The sequence below is a fragment of the Notamacropus eugenii genome, chromosome 3, assembly GCF_028372415.1.
Source record: "Notamacropus eugenii isolate mMacEug1 chromosome 3, mMacEug1.pri_v2, whole genome shotgun sequence".
Lineage (NCBI taxonomy): Eukaryota > Metazoa > Chordata > Mammalia > Diprotodontia > Macropodidae > Notamacropus > Notamacropus eugenii.
Window position 1 is genome coordinate 308,111,630 of NC_092874.1, and position 19,510 is coordinate 308,131,139.

Genomic DNA, 19,510 nt, shown 5'->3' on the forward strand with positions numbered 1-19,510 from the left:
CATTTACTACCAACAGGAGCTTTGGACACAGTCATTTAATCTCTCTGACCTCAGTTTCCTTCTCTGTAAACCAAGGGGATTGGACTAGATGGGGGGTTCTTAACCTGGGACTCAGTAGGGTCTGTGGTTAGAATTCAATGGGGTAGCCTGGGAAATTGGATAGGAGAAAAGTTGCACCATTGAAATAAAAATTATAATTTTCATCAATTATTTAAAAACATGATTCTGAGTAGGAGTCCATGCGTTTCACTGAACTGCCTGCCCAAAATGCTCAGGCTACAAAAAAAGGCTAAGAACCCCTGATTTCAATGATCTTGGAGTCGTCCCCCAACTCTAATGGTATGATCTTATAATATCGTGGGGGAGTCCCAGATATAAACAATGTCAAAAGTTCCCCTGTACAAGGCAACACTTGAGCTGAGCCTTGAAAGTAGCTAGGAGAAGATGAGCTCTAGGTATGAGGGAGATGGAAGAGAGATTCAGCATGCCCAGTAAGTGGTCATCTAGACCTTATGAACTCCCGAGGAATCCTCTTCCTCTTTGGGCCAGATTTTTATTGTTAGAAAGTGTTTTTAAATGGGCTTCTGAGAGCAGAGCCAAGATGGCAGAATAGAAGTACTCAACCAAAGTATCCCAACATTCTCCTCCAAATATCTTTAAAATATTACATCATATATTGTGGTGGTAGAGTCAACATGAGATCAGGATGAGACATTCTGTCTTAAAAAAAATTCATTTGTGGGCTTGCTTCGGCAGCACATATACTAAAATTAGAATGATACAGAGAAGATTAGCATGGCCCCTGCGCAAGGATGACACGCAAATTCGTGAAGCGTTCAATATTTTTTAAACTGTTTACATTCCTACATGGAAAGACAATATTTGTAACTCTTGAAACTTTTCAGTATCTGGGTGGTGGGTGGGATTACACACACACACACACACACACACACACACACAGAGAGAGAGAGAGAGAGAGAGAGAGAGAGAGAGAGAGAGAGAGAGAGAGAGAGAGAGAGAGAGAGAGAGAGAGAGAGCACAGAGTGAATTGAATAGGATGGGATATCTTGAAAAATGAAATTAAGCGGTGAGAGAGAAATATATCGGGAAGAGAAAGGGAGAATATGGGGCAAATTATCTCTCATAAAAGTGGCAAGCAAAAGACTTTTTAATGGAAGGAAAAAGAAGGGAAGTGAGAGAAAAACATGAAGTTTACTCTCATCACATTCCACTAAAGGAAGGAATAAAATGCACACTCATTTTGGTATGAAAACCTATCTTACAATACAGGAAAGTGGAGGAGAAGGGGATAAGCAGGGTGGGGAGGATGATGGAAGGGAGGGCAATGGGAGGAGAGGGCAATTTGAAGTCAACACTCTTGGGGAGGGATAGGATGAAAAGAGAAAATAGAAGCAATGGGGGGCAGGATAGGTTGGAGGGAAATATAGTTAGTTTTACACAACACGACTATTATGGAACTATTTGTAAAATTACACAGATATGGCCTATATTGAATTGCTTGCCTTCCAAAGGGAATGGGAAGGGAGGAAGGGATGAAGAGAAGTTGGAACTCAAAGTTTTAGGAACAACTGTAGAGTACTGTTCTTGCTACTAGGAAATGAGAAATACAGGTAAAGGGGTATAGAAAGTTATCTGGCCCTACAGGACAAAAGAGAAGATGGGGACAAGGGAAGGGAGGGATGATAGAAGAGAGGGCAGATTGGTGATAGGGGCAACTAGAATGCTCGGTGTTTTGGGGTGGGGGAAGGGGACAAATGGGGAGAAAATTTGGAACCCAAAATTTTGTGAAAATGAATGTTAAAAGTTAAATAAACTAATTTAAAAAAATAAAATAAAATAAAATTTATTTGTTTTCAGTTTTCTACAATCACTTCCATAAATCTTCGTTTTTCTCTCCCTCCCTCCCTTCTCACCCTCCTCTCTTTCCCTTACCTCCCTGAGACAATTTTATATGGGTTCTACACATACATTCTTATTAAATACATTTTCACCGTAGTCATATTTCATGGAAGAATTAAAATGAATGGGAGAAACAATGAAAAACAAAACAAAATATAACACAAGAGAAAACAGTCTGCTTCATTCTGTGATCCAATTCCATATTTCTTTCTCTGGATGTAGAAGGCATTTTGCCTCAATAGTCCTTTGAGAATTTTTGGGGTCCTTGCATTGCTGTGAAGTACTAAGTCTACCAGAAAAATTCCTCACACACTGTGGTTGTTACTGTGTCCAAATTCTCTTGGTTCTGCTCCTTTCACTCAGCAGCAGTTCATATAACACCTTCCAGGCCTCTGTGAAGTCTTCCTGTTCATCATTTCTCACAGTAAAATAATATTCCATTACATTCATATACCATAACCTATTCAGTCATCCCCCAATTGATGGGCATCCCCTCAATTTTCAGTTCTTGGACACCGCAAAAAGAGCCACTATAAATATTTTTGTATATGTGGAACCCTTTCCCATTTTTATGATCTCTTTGGGACAGAAGCTGTATTTCTAGGTAAAAGAGTATGTACATTTTTGTAGCCCTTTGGGCACAGTTTCAAATTGCTGAATGGTTGGATCAGCTCACAGCTCCACCAACAATGAATTAGTGTTCCATTTCTCCCATGTCTTCTCCAACATTTATCATCTTCCTGTTTTGTCATGTTAGCCAATCTGATAGGTGTGATGTGGTACCTCAGAGTTGTTTTGATTTGGATCTCTCTAACCAATTTGGAGTCTTTTTTTCATATGACTAGAAATAGATTTAATTTTTTTTCTCTGAATGCTTGCCTGTTCATATCCTTTGACCATTTATGAATTGGGGAATGACTTGTATTCTTGTATATTGTCTACATATTTTAGAAGTGAGACCTTTATCACAGACACTGGTTGCAAAAAAATTCTAAGTTTTGTGCTGCCCTCCTAATCATGGTGGCATTGGGTTTGTTTTTGCAAAACCTTTTCAATTTAATGTAATCAAAATTATCCATTTTGCATTTCATAATGTTCTCTATCTCTTGTTTGATCAAAAATTTCTCCATTTTCCATAAATCTGACAAATATACTATTTCTTGCTCCCCTAATTTCTTTATAGTCTCAATCTTTATACCTTGATCATGGACCCATTTGGACTTTATTCTTGTGAACTGGGCATTAATCTATGCCCAGTTTCCACCACACTCTTATCCAGTTTTCCCAGGTTTTGTCAAACAGTGAGTTCTTATCTCAGGAGTTAGGGTCCTTGGGTTTATCAAATAGTAAATTGTTATATTCATTGAGTACTGTGTCTTGAGTACCTAACCTATTCCAGTGGTCAACACCTCTATTTCTTAGCCAGTGCCAAGTGGTTTTGATGATTTCTGCTTTATAATACAATTTGAGATCTGGTAGGGCTAGGCCACCTTCCGTAGCATTTCTTTTCATTAGTTCCCTTGATGTTCTGGACCTTTTGTTTTTCCAGATGAATTTTGATATTTTTTCTAGCTCTAGAAAATAATTATCTGGCAGTTTGATTGGTGTGGCATTGAATAATTACATTAATTTAGGTAGAATTGTCATTTTTTATTATATTAGCTCAGCCTACCCATGAGCAACTGATGTTTTTCTTCTTACTTAGATCTGACTTTATTTGTGTGAAAAGTATTTTGCAGTTGTGTTCATATAATCCCTGAGTTTGTTTTGGCTGGTAGACTCTCCCAGATAGTTTATGATGTCTACCATAGCTTTGAATGGGATTTCTCTTTCTGTCACTTGCTGTTGGGCTATTAGTAATATACAGAAATGCAGATGATTCATGTGGGGGGTGTTTTTGTAACCTGCATCTTTGCCAAAGTTGTTTATTATTTCAAGTCACTTTTTACTTGGTCCTCTGGGATTCTCTAAGTATATCATCATATCATCTGCAAAAAGTGATCATTTAGTTTCTTCTTTGCCTATTCTAATTCATTCAACTCCTTTTTCTTCTCTTATTGCTAAAGCTTACATTTCTAGTACCATATTGAATAACAGTGGTGGTAATGAATATGCTTGTTTCACCCCTGATCTTATTGGAAATGCATCTAGCTTATCCCCATTACACATAATGTTTTGTTGATGGTTTGAGGTGGATACTGCTTATTATTTTATGGAAGGTTCCATTTATTCCTATGCTCTCCAGTGTTTTCAACAGGAATGGGTGTTCTATTTTGCCAAAAGCTTTTTCTGCATCTCTTGAGATAATCATATGGTTTCTGTTAGTTTTGTTGTTGATATGATCAATAATGCTGATCGTTTTCCTAATATTGAACCAGCCTTGCTTTCCTGGTATAAATCCTACCGGATCATAATGTATTATTCTCATGATAAGTTGCTTAATTCTTTTTGCTAGTATCTTTTTTTAAAATTTTTGCATCTATATCTATTAGAGAAAGTTGTCTATAATTTTCTTTATTTATTTTGCCTCTTCTTGGTTTAGGTATCAGAACCATATTTGTATCATAAAAAGAATTTGGTAGGACTCCTTCTTCACAAATTTTCTTAAATAGTCTATATAGTATTGGAATTAACTGTTCTTTAAATGTTTGATAGAATTCACTTGTAAATCCATCTGGCCTTGGAGATTTTTTCCTAGGAAAAGATGAGACATTCTTTAAGCCCAAGACAACTAAAGAGGTCAGAAGGAGAGATCTCTGATATGGGGGTGGAGGCTGGCCCAGAGCCAAATGACTGAAACACTACTGGTGTTTCGTGGTGGTGACTGAAGCAGCAGTAGCTTTGGGAGCTCTCAAGCCAGAGATCATAAGGAGATCTGGTGACTGATCAGAAAGAGATCACAGGGAACCCTTGTGCTAGCACTAGATGCAGAGCTGGACTCTGCTTGGCAGCTCCAGTGCCTATACCCATTTCGAACCCACAAGGCAACAGGGGTCCTGAGTAGCAGTATCAATTGCAATCCCAAGGGAATAGGAGCCCTTCCTGGGTAAGGACCAGAGGATAGACCAGAAAAACCATGACCACACCTCCCCCTGGATCTCATCTGCTTGGAAGCAACAAAAATGTCCAAAACCCCAGAACTAGCTCTGAAAAAAATTCAAAAATAAAAGCCTGAAATTTGGGACAGTGTCCCTCTCCCTGATCATGTTAGGAACAGAGCCCAACTTTAAAAGTTCAAAGTCAAGAAATAGGCTAGAAATATGATCAAACAACAAAAAATATCCTAATCATAAAATGCTAATATGGTGACAGGAAAGATAAGTCACAAACTCAGAAGAAAACAATGATGTCAATACAGCCTCAAGCAAAGCTTCTAAAAGAAAAAATGTGATTTGGACACAAGTCCAATAAGAATTCCTAAAAGAGCTTTAAAAAGGTGATTTTCCCTTACATACAAAGTGTGCCCCCAAGTTGTAAAGCACTTCAAAACTTTAAAGGTTTCAAACTGTGTTATGACTTTACTGATACACCTTCCACACTACATTTTCCATATCTTGTTCCTGGTTCTGCCCTCTGGGAATAAACAAAGCATCACAGTTCCACCTGATAGACCTTCAAATTTTTGAAGAAAATTATGTTCCCCAAATCATTACCCACTTCCCCAAAATCTGTAGCTTCTTCTATTACTGTCATTTCCCACTCATCTATCAAGGAGAAATTTTTATTTTTTTTCCCACCTTTATCCTCCTACCCATGTCATGAATTATCAAGCCTTATTGAATCAACTTTCATGACATTTCTTGCATCTATTTCTTCTTCTTTACTCATGTGACCATAACCTTATTCAGATTCCCAGTCTCTCTCTTTTGAACTATTCTACTAGCTTCTTTAACGCTGTTGCCTCTCTCCAATTTTCTTCTCTTCAATCCTCCATCCAGCTGCCAAAATCATCTTCTAAGGCAGAAGACGACCATAGCACCACCTTTCTCTTCCCTCACAATCCTAGGGTGGCTCCCTGTTACCTCATCATCGGTGATTTAGTGGAATGTCTAACCCAAGCATGTAAAATCTTCCACCAAAGGAATGAGTAGACGACAACAATTTGTTCCAATAACCATGAGTTTAGCTGAAACAGGTGCTATGGAGCACTTTGAGCCTGCTCAGACATCAAAGATGTCATGGTCATCCACTGCATCCTGGAGTCACTATCAGTCATCTTGATTTTATCTTGCCCCTGGACTTCAATGACTCTGGAAAAAAAGAGTGATGCTGATGACTTTATGCAACATTGTCTCACTTGAATCCAATTCACATGCAAGTCTAGACACCATCCTGTGATGTCATCAGTTCTCCTCAAAAAAAAAAAGGATCAACAACCACAACATTGCCTCCAGCAATGACTTAGATGAAGAGGAGATGGCAGAGTGATGGGAGCAGAGGAAGAGTCTGAGAAGGGAAATGGAGACACATGTCTATTCTTCCTCCTGATCCTTGGCGTTGATGGCATGAGAGTGGCAGCAATCACTACTGGGGAGTACAACAAGGAATATCTTGTCTTCAGGAGAAGTACAAGTTTCAGTGTCCCTGAGGATAGAAGGCCTTGAATGACAAAGGCAGCTAGGATGTCACAGTAGAGGATAAAGCCTGGGCCGGGATGGACTCAGCTGGGTCATGAAGCAAGAACGTGGGAATAGGCAGGGTGCAAAAGCAATTCCTCCTCAGTCACCAGTCACCCTCCCTGCCTTGCTCCTCAATATGAGTTCAGGCTCAGACTCGATGACCTTGAAGATCTTTTCCTGTTGGAGATCTCGGATGCTATGATACTGCAAATATTAGCTCAGTCATGACATTTAAACAGTATCTTAGAGCTGCCCATCATTTTTCTCCCTAGTTATCTCATCAGATCCTCTTGACACGCCTGTACAGCACAAGTATGCTCATTTTTATCATTTATTTTCTCATGAATTTCTTGATATAAGGGACCCCCAAGGCTCAAACCAAGGTAGGTTGGCACCTGTTATGCAACTCAAAATTGGGGAGAGCTGGGCACATGAATAAGAGAGTCAGTGGACTGAGAGGTTGCATGACTTGCCCAGGGTCACACAGCCAGGATTTTGCAGAGCCTCAGTCTAGGTCTTCCTAATTTCAATCCCTGCTCACTAACCATTAGACAACACTATCTCCATTTTAGGAATGAAAGATAGATCTGTGATTTCATCAGCTTAAGGGATTCCACAATGAGAAAACTCCCTCTACTAAAGCACCTTTCTGTGCAAGGTGCGGGTCTCAGAGCTGCTGAGAGGCCTGGGAAGTTCTGTGACTTTCTTACAGTCACATGGCTAGTACATGTTAGAGGCAGGATTTGAATTGAAGTCTTTCAGGCTTTGAAATGGCCTCTCTATCCACCACTTCATGTTGCTTCATCTCCATTCCCAAAGGAGGAATTGGAGGCTCAGAGAGGTTGTGATCCAGGCAAGATTTGACATCAATAGCACACAGCCAGAGTTTGGTCCTCAGCCTTCTCTCCCTAGCCTTGTTCTCTTGCAAACCTCATTCACTCCTCCTGATCCAGTTATCATCTCTTCCAGATGGCTCCCAGATCTTCATCATCTTCCCTGACCTCTGTTAGAAAATTTCATACCCACATTAATTGCTGCTTAGAAGAGTCCTCCAATGGAATGCCACTTTAAGTTCCCCACGTTCAAAGCCAGACTTATACTCCATCCCCTCCCCTTGCCCAGCTTATTCTTCCTACCCACAGCTGAAGTCTCTTTGTCTCTAATGTTGAGGTTATCTCTGGATTAGGCAGGACCTCTCAAATCAATCAGTTTCTTTATATCTGTAATATTTCTCACATACATCCCTTCTACTTTATTTCCATCTCCCTCATTAATGCAAGACTCATCAGCATCGACTTCTTCCACTACAAAGCTTCCTAAGAGATTTTCCTGCCGCAACTCTCTCCGTCAGTCAGTTTAGACCTCACACACTGCCATGACCAAACTTTCCTATGCATAAATCTAGTCACTTTTCAGCTTGAATATCTTTCATTGTTCCCTATTAACTCCTAACTAAATTTCAAATTCTTCTGCTAGCGGAGGGTGGTGCCAATCTATTTTTTCCATACTTGTCTGTAAAGTATCATGGTGTGGTGGTTAGCACATTGAACCTGAAGTCAGGAAGACTGAATCTGAATATCATGATGTAATGGTTAGCGCATTGAACTTGAAGTTAGGAAGACTGAGTCTGAACACAGTAACTTTGTTTGTGAGCAAAGCTCATCATTTCTGAGCCTCAGTTTCCATCTCAGCCTTGCTGCATTCATGGATCATCCATTTTCATATGCCTGTCAAATTAGAGAAGCTGTGCTCAGACTCTTTCCTCACCAATCATGTTAATTTGGGCAGAATGGTGTTTAAATTTGTCACCAAAGGTGACCTCAGAGTGAATTGAAGGCCGTCAAATCTGTGGAAATGTGTTTTCTTCCTGCATTTTTAAAAAAACCTATGCAAGTTTAATACTCAGAATTATGCAAAACTCATGAAAACACTGCCTGTTCTTCAGCCTGGGAACATAGATTCTCTCTGGGGGCCCTCATGCTGGATTATCCTTCTGGGTAACAGAGCACTCAGTTCCATTGTTTGAGTAAAGTTCATTAAGAAAACAAAATAAATCGCCATTTCTGACTTCTATTAGCATTCTCTCTGCAAGTTTAGCTCCTTCTTGGAATCATAAAACCCCAGAGCTGTTTCAAACTTTAGAGATCACTTAGTCATACATACCAGGGCTCTTATCTCTTTGTATCACGAGAGGTCAGTCCAATGGTTGGTCCATAGTAGGTGTTTCATAAATGCCTGACAATTGATTCTCAGTTTACATATGTGGAACATGAAGACCAGAAAGGGGAAGCCAATCAGCCAGGGTCATAGCCAAGGACTGGAGTAAGAAGCCAACTTCTTCTCTTTCTAGTCCATTACCTTTCTGCTAAATCCCATGGCCAGGTCATAGAGCTTTTTGATAGCAACAGACTTCTAAGGAGGATCTGCTCTCCTCTTGCTGAGTTCATGTTCTCTAACCTGCACCTCATGAACCCCTCTTCAACTTTGTTAGATGGTCACCTACTTAGAAGACCTTCCATAGCAATCTTCTTTTTTGTGATGGTGCTGGTGACAAGGAGGTGACCTACAGCACCAATTCCAGTGACAAGTTCTATCAGGTCCTAGGGTGGACAAAAAATCCCACCTTGGATGTGTAGTCCTAAGATCCAGGTTCCAATAGCTTTCACAGGTTAGCTGTTAAGCTTTAACTAACTGGTCTGAAATCCATCTGTCCAATAAGGATGTGGAGGATACTTCATGTTTTTCTGGGGTGGGCAGAGGTCCTGGATTTGAATCTGAGTTCAACTTCACCATTACCATGTAACCACAAACAAGTCACTTACTTATCTTATGCCTCAGTTTCCTTATTAACAACTTATGATTGAACTCAGGGGCTTCCAAGGTCTCCTCTAACTCTATGATCTCATGATCCTTTAATACACAATGTAAGATGCCAAGGCCAGATATAGAATACAAATTCCCTGACTAACAGATAGGTAATGTAAGGGATAGAGATACCTGGGATCAGAAAGAATCGTCTTCAAATCTGGCCTCATACTTTTTCAAGTTGTGTGATCAGTCAACTACTATCTGCCTCAGTTTCCCCATCTGCAAGATGTTGAAAATTGCAGCACCGACCTCCCAGGTTTATTATGGGGATCAAGTGAGACATTTTCTATGCCCTTTGAAAACCTAAAAATGCTGTAAAAGCTAAGTAGGTATGTGGTAGTAGTAGTAGCAGTAGTAGCAGTAGTAGTAGTAGTAGTAGTAGTAGTAGTAGTAGAAGTAGCAGCAGCAGCAGCAGCATCTATGATCTTTCCTTTATTACAGGCAGCCTCATTAGATTTTCAGTCACTCTGTTAGTACAGATCAAGTCTTAAGATTATACATATTTTTCTCCTGCTTTTATTTGTATCTGCAATGTAAAATCAGTCCCTGGCACATGGAAAATGTTTATACCCCTTGATGACTTAAAGAGAAAACTGAGGCCCAGGAAGGGAGATATCTTGCCTAGGCTTCATTCTAGTTAGTGGTATGAGCCGAGGTTGAAAAGCAGGTTACCTGTTCCCCAATCTATGATGTCATAAGGTGATGCTACATGGAAGGCCCAGAGGGAGGGAAAAAAAACTTTGTCAAGGTCACTCAGCTAGGAGATGACAGAGCTAGGAATAGAAACCCTGGAAAAAGAGCCCAGTTTACAACCAAAATATTCCTATTCCACTTAAATTTAAATCTAAATTTAATAAGTAGAAAATTAAAACATGAAGAAATAAATCTGCTTTGCCACTCGATTTTAGCTCTACCTTTGTAACTTGAAATTGGTCTCTTCCTCTCTTTGAGCCTCAGTTTACCCAGATATAGAATGAGAGCATTTGAGCAAAAGAACCATGAGGTCCCTTCCAAGTCTAAATCTAGCATCCTGTGAGGTGTGTCTAACTTCTTCTAGTGTGGGGAGGGAGGAGAAAGAGAAGGAGAGAATGAGGAGGGGGAAAGACAGAGACAGAGAAAGAAAAGAGGGGGGAAGAAGGAAGAAATGGAGACAGAGACTGAGAGAAAGAGACAAAGAGATGGGGAAGGAAGGAGAGAAAGATGAAGACAGAGACAAAGAGAGAGACGAAGACAGAGAGAGAAGAGTGGGAAAGGAGGGAGAAAGAGATGGAGACAGAGATAGAGAGAAAAAGATGGGGGAAGAGGGAGGGAGAGATGGAGAGAGAAAGAGAGACAGACAGAAAGAAAGGGAGAGGAGAGGGAGAGAGAGGAAGCAGTGGGGACTAGAGAATACCAATCCATTTTATAGCCTGCTTTGCATTTTTATGGGCAAATATATGAATCTATCTTATATTATTGTATTTTAGCTTTAATCGATTTGAGCTTTAAACTTGTTAAATTTTGATTTGACGATATTTACATTTTATGGAAATACACTTGGGCACAAATCACGTTTTTGCTTTAATAAGTTCTAGTCCTACCTTGACCATTTCCTAGCTATGTGACCTTGGAGAGACCTTCCTCAAGTCTCAGTTTCTTCATCTGTACATGGAGTTAGAATGATACTAGCTTGAATTTCTGTTGAAGGTCCCAATTTGGAAAATGTTTCCCTCACAACAATTCTGGAAAGCAGGTAGTGTAACAATCATTATCTCCATTTTATAGCTGAAGAACCTAAGGCTCAGAGAGGGTAGTGACTTGCCCAAGCTTGCACAGTTAGTCAGGGTCTGCACTGAGATTATACCTCAATTGCCCTGACTCTAACTCTAGTCCAGCTCTGGGAGGTCCTCGATCAGAACCACAAAACATTTTAGTGTCTTCTAATCCAACTGCCTTGTTCAGCAGATGAAGAAACTTGAGGTCCAAGGAAAGACTACAGAAGTGCCATTCCCAGAATTGACCCTTGTCCTCTCCCATTCAGTGCGCATCTCTGCTTTGCCATCCTGCTTTTATCGACGATGCCAATAGGACTTAGTCATATTTCACAATTGAATAAACTGAGGTTTTAAGAGAAAACATCACAAGAGAAGAATTAGGCGTGTTCTGCTTGGCCACAGAAGGTGAACCTAAGAGCAATGAGGAGGAGTGGCATTGAGGCTTATATCTTCTCTGTATTAGGAAAAACTTCCTGCCAGTTCAAGCTGCCAAAATTTGGAGCAGATACCTGAAAAAATGGTGGGTTCCCATTCACTGGAGCAACTTGCGCAAAGGCAGGATGATGACCAGTCACGCATGTAATGGACGGGAGTTTTAGTTAGGCAGGCAAGGGTTGGACCAGATGATCTCTGTCATAGATTCCAACCCTGAGTTTGAGGTACTTTGTAACTTGCAAGATGGAAGAAAGCTTGTCAGGGAAAAGATTCAAACACAGGTTTTCTGACTTAGAAACCAGTCCTCCAAATGTCTCAAATGTGCCGCCCATGGATCTTCAAAGTTCTTTAGGATGTCTGAGGGAAAACAAAAGTTCTAGCTGGAAAATAACAAAATCCCATAGTCTGAAAGGACCACCCAGGCCAGGGATTTTTATGCCCTTTTGAGTGTGTCCTAGACCTTTATCATATAGGTGATCTGGTAAAACCTATGGACCACTGCTCAGACACATGTCTTTTCAAAATTTCATCATTGAAGAAGATACATTTTATTAAGATGTTGGTAGAAAAAAAGATGATCAAATGAAATAAACAGAAGATGCTTTGCACAAATCATAGTGCTGTAAAAATCCTTGTTATAATAATTGCTTATTATCCTTATTATTATTCATTTAATTTATCTATTCATTTTTCCCTAGGCAAGTTTATTCCTCGATCCCAGCCTAGATCTCAGATCTACACTAAGTTAATTTCATAGAGGAAAGCTACCACCTACATGCTTAATGCCCCTCCCTCCCACGTAAAGCAGAGCTAGAATTTCTGTATCTGAATACCAAGTCAAGGAGTCTTTCTCCTCTCCCCTCTACTCATTTACACCAACCCAGGTTCTGCCCCAAGGTTCCTTGTGGTGAGTTTTTGCCACGTGCCCACAGCCTGAACTAATTTTGCCTCAGTCAGGATTAAGTAGGACCCACAGTGCTGCTGCTTCATCTCCCTGCCTCCATGAGACTTCTTGCAACCTTCCTAGTATCTCCCAACCCACTTGGGCAACTCAGCTGATGAAATGGAAAACCAGATATTCTACTTGTTTGCTCCAAATGACTACTTAAGCAAAAAAGTAGAATCATCTCCATAAAGAAGATAGGAGATAGGGAACCATTGCTCCCTCAGCCTGCTGGTTGGGGCATAGTCAGCATCTCTCCACATGCTGCTCCCTGGCATGCAAGCTGGTGCAGCACTCTAGAATGCACACAATGTGGTTTCATGTTCTCCATTGGCTAACCTCTCTAGGGAGGATAGCCCCAGGAGGGGGCCAATGAGGGGCCTGGATCATCATCCCGGCAGTAGACATTGCCCCTCTCTGGGCCTCAGTTTATAAAAATGTAGACTGGGCTACAGAATCTCTGAGATTTCTCCCTATCAGCTCTAACAGTCTGTACCAGGGGTGGGGGCCCTCTGGATCCTCAAGTGCAGCCTTTTGAGTGAATTCAGACTTGACAGAAAAAACACCATGTGCTCTCAAGTTCCTTCCATCTGTGGCAATCTATATCCCAAGGTACCTCCCAGCTTAGACATTGTCTTCTATTCCTCCAAGCCCCGACTTCCATCTTCTGAGATTTCTTCCAGCTTTGGCATACTGCATCTCATGGTCTAATATCACTCCCAGCTTTGATATTCTGTATTACATATTCTAGGCTATCACTTGCTAAAGGAGTTGACATACAAGTTTAATTTCAATTCAGTTTAACAAATACTTATTAGGTATTTACTCTGTATCCAACACCACTGTAGGTACTGTGAATACAAAGATAGAAAGAAGCCCAGAGAGCTGCCATTTTGCTGACTTTAAGAGAGGCAGGAATCAGTTAACAGAGCACCCAGCCGACCTCATTGACTTCAAGTTGCCTGAAACAGAGAAGTACCATTCCATGGGGCCAGATGAACTGGCAGCCCGAATTCCTGATTCAAAAAATCAGTCTCTTTGAGCTATTTTGGAAACTAGCAAAACACCACCCTATGGGAGAAAGGCAAACCTCACAATTGTCAGGGGAGAAAGAAGGGAGATGCTTTCGTTTGAAACAATTGATTAGTGAGATTGACTTTGATTCCTGAAAAAGTTCTAGCACCTGTTTTGAAAAGCCTGGTAGGGATGGTAAGAGGTGCCCCTAGACAGCCATCCCTTAATCCCAAGGCCATTGGGAACCTCCACCTGTATTTCAAATTGGTTGAAGTGAAGTTACCTTGTATATTCTATCTGTCCCCAAAGGCAAATTGGTGCTGGGGTTTGGGGAGTGGAAATGACAAGGGATACTTGACCATGTCCTGTCTATATTGGGCAAAATGCCCAACAGGAGGATTCTGTTTTGTCATTTCCTGCTGGGCATAATACTGCAACTTCAAGTTGGGTGGTCCAGCAGAGAGGAGTGTCTCCCTAATGCCATCCTCCCCCAAGCTGCCATTCCCACTCCAACCTGTGAAGGGAAACTGCATTGAGAAGTACCTTTAAGTAAAGTCTGCTGGCTTAAGTTCATCTCAGGAGTTCTTGGTGTCTGCTTCCCCCATTCCATAGCCTCTTGATAAAAACTTTCCTCAGTACAAAAGGGTGGAGGTCACTAGACTGTCCACCCCCCTGATTCTCCTCCTACTTGCAGTTGATATTTCATGTTTCATAACTATGTAAAAAGGGAAATCTGGATCACAGAGTCAGTATGTCTTCAAAAGAGAAGACTGTGTCAGACTAACCTCAGCTCTGATTGTGATAAATTAGCCTGGTAGAGCAATGGAACACTGAAAGACCTAGGATACTCAGATTTCCATGAAATATTAACCATTGTCTTTGATGTTATCTTTGTGGGGGGAAATGGAGAGATGTGGGCAGTCATATGATGGCAGATATTTAACAAGTACATCCCTGAAAAAATGTCCTCATGTCACACTTGTAAGTTTAAGCTACATTATTATTATTATTAAGAATTTCTCCATCACTTTACTAAGTTTAGACAACATCAGCAAAATAATAAACTAAGCCCTGGTTTGGAGTGTTTGACCGCTTTCAAGATGGAAATGCTCATACAGAAAATTTCACAATTGACTGTTTTGTGTCTATTGTGAGCATTGTCTAGATGAGGCATAATTATTAATTTACAATGTCTACCACTACCACCATGCCTAGACCTCAAGTGGATGTGGAGAGGAACATGAGCTGTCCAAGTTTGTGCCATCAGAGTGAGATCTGGTTTCTCCTACTAAACTGGAAAGGGCCAAATACATTAAGAATCCTTGCAAAAAAGCCCACCTGTTATACCTTCTTCTGGCCTCTGGAGCCAACCAATGCAATTCACATCCCTCTTCCACATTATAGTCCTTCAAATACTGAAAAACGGTTATCACATCTTCCTCCTCCCAATCTTTTTTTTTTTCAGGGTAAATACTTCCAGCTCATTTTAATTTATCCTTATATGTCTTAGACTCAAGACCCCCTCACCATCACAGTTGACATTTCCTAGATACTCATATCTGAACATTATATAATCAATGTCCTTCTTAAACTGTGATGTGTGGAAGGAACACACTCCTCCAGATGAGGTTTGATAAGGGCAGCATACAGCAGGACCAAGGATTCTTGGAAACAACGCCCGTCTTAATTCAACTCAAGATTACATTAGCTTTTTTTGGCTGGCAAATCATGTTGCTGACTCATATTGAATTTGCATTCCATGAAAAACCATGAGATCCCTTCTAGAACTGCTATCTATTCATTGTCTTCCCCATTTTGTATTCTTGAAGTTGGCTTTTTGTACTTAAGTGCAAACTTTTACATTTATCTCTATTCAGTTTTACTAAATTCAGCCCAGTGTTGTAGCATGTCAAGTTTCTTTTGGATCCTGAATATCATACAATTTTGTTAGCTTTCCCTTCAAGTTTTCTGTCATTTGCAAATTTGCTTAGGATATAATATCTGCCTTTATCTGAGTCATTCTTAGAAATGTTTAACAGACCAGGACCAAGCACATAGCCCTGGGATATTGCACTAGTGATGTCCTGCCATGTTGAAACAATATTATTTTCAGTGAGTTTTTGAATCCAACCATCCAACCAGTTGTGAACCCATCTAGTTTAATCATCATCTAATTCATCTCTTTCCATGTTCACAAGAGAAATAGGAGCTATTTTATCAAAAACTTTGCGAAAAAATCTAGGTAAATTACATGGACAACATCCTCTTCTTCTACTACTTTAGTAATTCTGTCAAAAGAGGAAATAAGGTTAGTCTGGTATGATCTGTGATTGAAGGAATCAGACTGACTCTTCATAATCACTGCTTCCTATCTAGATGTTTCACCATTTCTTATGATCACTTCAAGAGTCTTCCCAGGAATTGAAGTCAATTAAGCTTCCTGGTCTACAGATTTCAGACTGTTTCCAAAAACTGGAACATTTTCCCTTCTCCAATCTTATAGTACCTTTCCCATTTTCCATGATCTTTCAAATATCACCAACAGTAGCTCAACATTTACATATGACAGATTTTTGTAGTTTTTTTTTTTTTTTTTTTTTTTTTTTTTTTTTTTTTTTTTAGTACCAAAGAATCTGAACCAAGTGAATTGAATTCATCAGGGCAAGCTAGATCTCTTTACTTCTCTTGGGCATCAACTCACCATTCATTAATTTTGTTCTATAGTTTCCAAATTAAAGGTCATTTTGTCCCCAGAGGAAATAAAAAGCAAGTAAAATTCAAGCAGTCCCACCTATTCCTGGGTGCCAATTATCACCATCCCATCCAATTCAGCCACAGTTGTTTTTCTTTTGCTTCTCTTCTTTTTTACCCAGCATAGCTCAAAGAAACAAATTTTGTTTTGTACTTTGCAATGCTCACTAGATTCAGCTCATTTTGAACTTTAGCATCTTCTGACACCTTTTATAGAACTGTGTCGGGCTCTCATATTCGTGTTCTGTTGCCTGACCATACTTTCATCTTCTGCACATTTGTCTTTTCAATTGAAATTGGCTATGGAATTCCCTATGCATCCACATCAATCTCTTCAGAACAATTCTATTTCCTTTCCTCTTTGGAATTACTTCCCTTTGTATCTTCAGGTTTGCATCCTTCCTGAGATAACTTTTCTTGAAGCATTTTATTTAGTCCATGGGATCCTACATATCTTTAATTTGAATGCTTTGAAATGTAACTTTTAAATGTGAAATTTAAAGTATTTGTCAGACTATGCCTAGATTTCATTCCCTCTACTACAAATTGTAGGAGGGGATGGTGATTTCCCCTTAAGGTCTCTACCATCTCCAATCCAACAACTACAGATAGCAAAGTGGTATAATGGGTGGGTTGATGGATTTGGAGAAAGATCTAAGTTCCAATCCTTTCTTAGACATTTATGAGATGTGTCACATTGGGCAAGGCATTCAGTCACTCTCAACCTCAGTTTCTCAATATGTAAAATGTGGGTAATAGCACCTATCTCCCTTGGTAATTGTGAGGATCAAAAAAGACAATATGGGTAAAGCATTTTACAAACTAATGTGAGACATATGTGTTAGGTATTATTATAATTAGCAATCAACTCCTCCTTGTTGGTGAAAATTAGATATTAAAAAGGATTTCTTCTCATTGCTTCTTCTGCCTTTTAAAGGATCATCTCATAAAAAAAAAGAATTTGGCCTTTTAGCAAAATGCAAGCTCAATATAAGTCAAAACCATGAAACAGAGGCCTAAAGGACCAAGAAACACCAACTTGGGATGCATGAATAAATTTTGTAAAAATGAGGGAGGAGATCATTTAATGTCACTAAAATCTGCCCTGGCAAAAATATGATGAGATCCTTGTGTTCAATTGTAGATGGCATGTTATTGCAAAGATATGGAAAAGCTAGAAGATATGGAAGAGTCATCAGATTTCTCAGTAGTCTGAGGAGTTTTCCCTACAAGTCTGACACAGTGAGGGTACATTTTCTTCTGACAGAAACCAAGTCCCCTTCTCACTTTGCCATTTCATACAGTAATAGTTGGCACCCTAAGGATCCTATTTTGGAGGATTCTCTCTCCCTGGTTCAACTTCCACTCTGACCACCTTGGCAGCAAGGACTCTTGTCCACAGCCTCACTCCAACTGTCATAGGTACCAGTTAAGCAGCCCTCCTATCCTTAATATAAATATTCTTACTCTAGAAGAAAAATAAGAAGTGCATGTCAACTATGCCAAACCAATTCTAGCAGGAAAAGTGGAAGATTAAGAGACTTGAAAAAGATGAGTTAGATGTCTTCACATATCTGAAGGATTGCTGGGTGAAAGGAATGAGATTTGATCTGCAGAGATCCGGAGGAGAAATCTATGAACAGTGGATGAAATGTCAATGACCTGTTCTAAGTGCTGAGAGCACACAGATAAAAAACAGCGTAATTCCTGTCCTCCATCTAGTATTATATCCTTATAACAAACACCTGCCTGAACTTTGCATCTTCCCAGTCCCTAGAACATTTTACATTTTTGCTGAAATCATAATTTTGATTGCATCAGTATAGGGATCTCCCAGAGATGCACTCCATCTACCAATTCAGCCTTAACTTCTCTGCAACTTAGAGTCTTAGAGCATTGCCTAGGCCAGTACATTGCGAGGTTAAGGGTCACACAACTAGTGTGTATTAGAAGTAGGACTTAAACTCAGGACATCCTAACTCTTAAAGCCATCTATCCATTATATCACACTGCTTCTTGCCTAGAAGAGTAGATAATAAATATTTACCCAAGTTATTATAATAATAATTAGCTGTTATATTGTATCTACTATGTGCCAGGTACTGCAATAATTCTTACAAAGATTTTTATCCTGCATCCAGAGCCAACTGGACTTCAGTGACTCTGAAACAGAGAGTAAGGCCAACTCTGATTTTGCCCAACTTTGCCTCACTTAAATCCAATTCACATGCAAGTCAAGACATCTCCCATGATATAATTGGTTGTCTTCAAAAATGAAGGATGAACAGCAACAATTTTATCTTCACAATATCCCTGGAAGATAAGTGCTATTATTGTAACCATTTTGCAATTCAGGAAACTGAGAGGTTAAGTGACTTTTCCAGTGTCACACAACTAATAAGTGTCTGAGCCGAGACTTAAATCCAAGTTTTCCTGACTCCAGAACAAGTACTGTAATCATTGTGCAACATTGTTCCATCTTGTTAGAAAGGGATTTATTAGCAATTAGAATGGGATGGAAATTAACTGGGATGGCTCTGGAGATAAGGAGAGCCTGAAAAGAGAAGGTGTTTAAAGCAGAGTGGATGGCCCCTTGTTGGCACTGCTACAGATGGGATCCTTGTCCCTGTGATCATTCCATTAGCACTTCAATAAAAAGTCCACAGTGTATCTTCCAGATGAAGACTGTCTTCCAATTTGTTGCTTCATGCTTTCAGTCTTCTTGACCAGGGGTCAACTCTGGAGGAGGGGTGAGAAGAGGTTCCCAGGCAGCCCAAGGATCTGCATCAACCCCAAACATTATTGTTCAAAGGTTATTGAGGTGTGATGGGTCTCACAGAAGAATCATGGACTCTTGTAGCTATGAGACCACAGAGGCTATTGATCCAACCTTCTTTAATCAAGTATGCCTGCTTCAATGTACCCAATCAGCAGTAAGTGCTTGATAAATGTTTGGATTTTTATCAATCCAAGATCTCCAAGTTCAAGAAGAGGCAGGTGATTCCTCTTTGGAGAAGAACTAGTTGTAAAGAAGTGTTTCCTTACTTCCTGTCTTATGTCTGCCCTCAGAGTCAATGGTCAAACTCTGGCCATTTGATTTAGAGAAGGGATAGTGGCTGGCAGAAGACAAGTGATGCTTTCTTATGCATTTGACTGACCTGGGAAGACAATGGCTCAGGATGCATTGTTTGAAGTTATCGTCAACC

At 40.0% G+C, this 19,510-nt stretch overlaps 1 non-coding gene across 1 annotated transcript; it reads left to right on the plus strand.

Annotated features, from left to right (window-relative positions):
- Positions 1 to 740: 740 nt before the first annotated feature.
- Positions 741 to 847, plus strand: LOC140497967 (U6 spliceosomal RNA). The gene has a single exon (XR_011964962.1). It is a non-coding gene; the product is annotated as a U6 spliceosomal RNA (small nuclear RNA).
- The last annotated feature ends 18,663 nt before the right edge of the window (positions 848 to 19,510 follow it).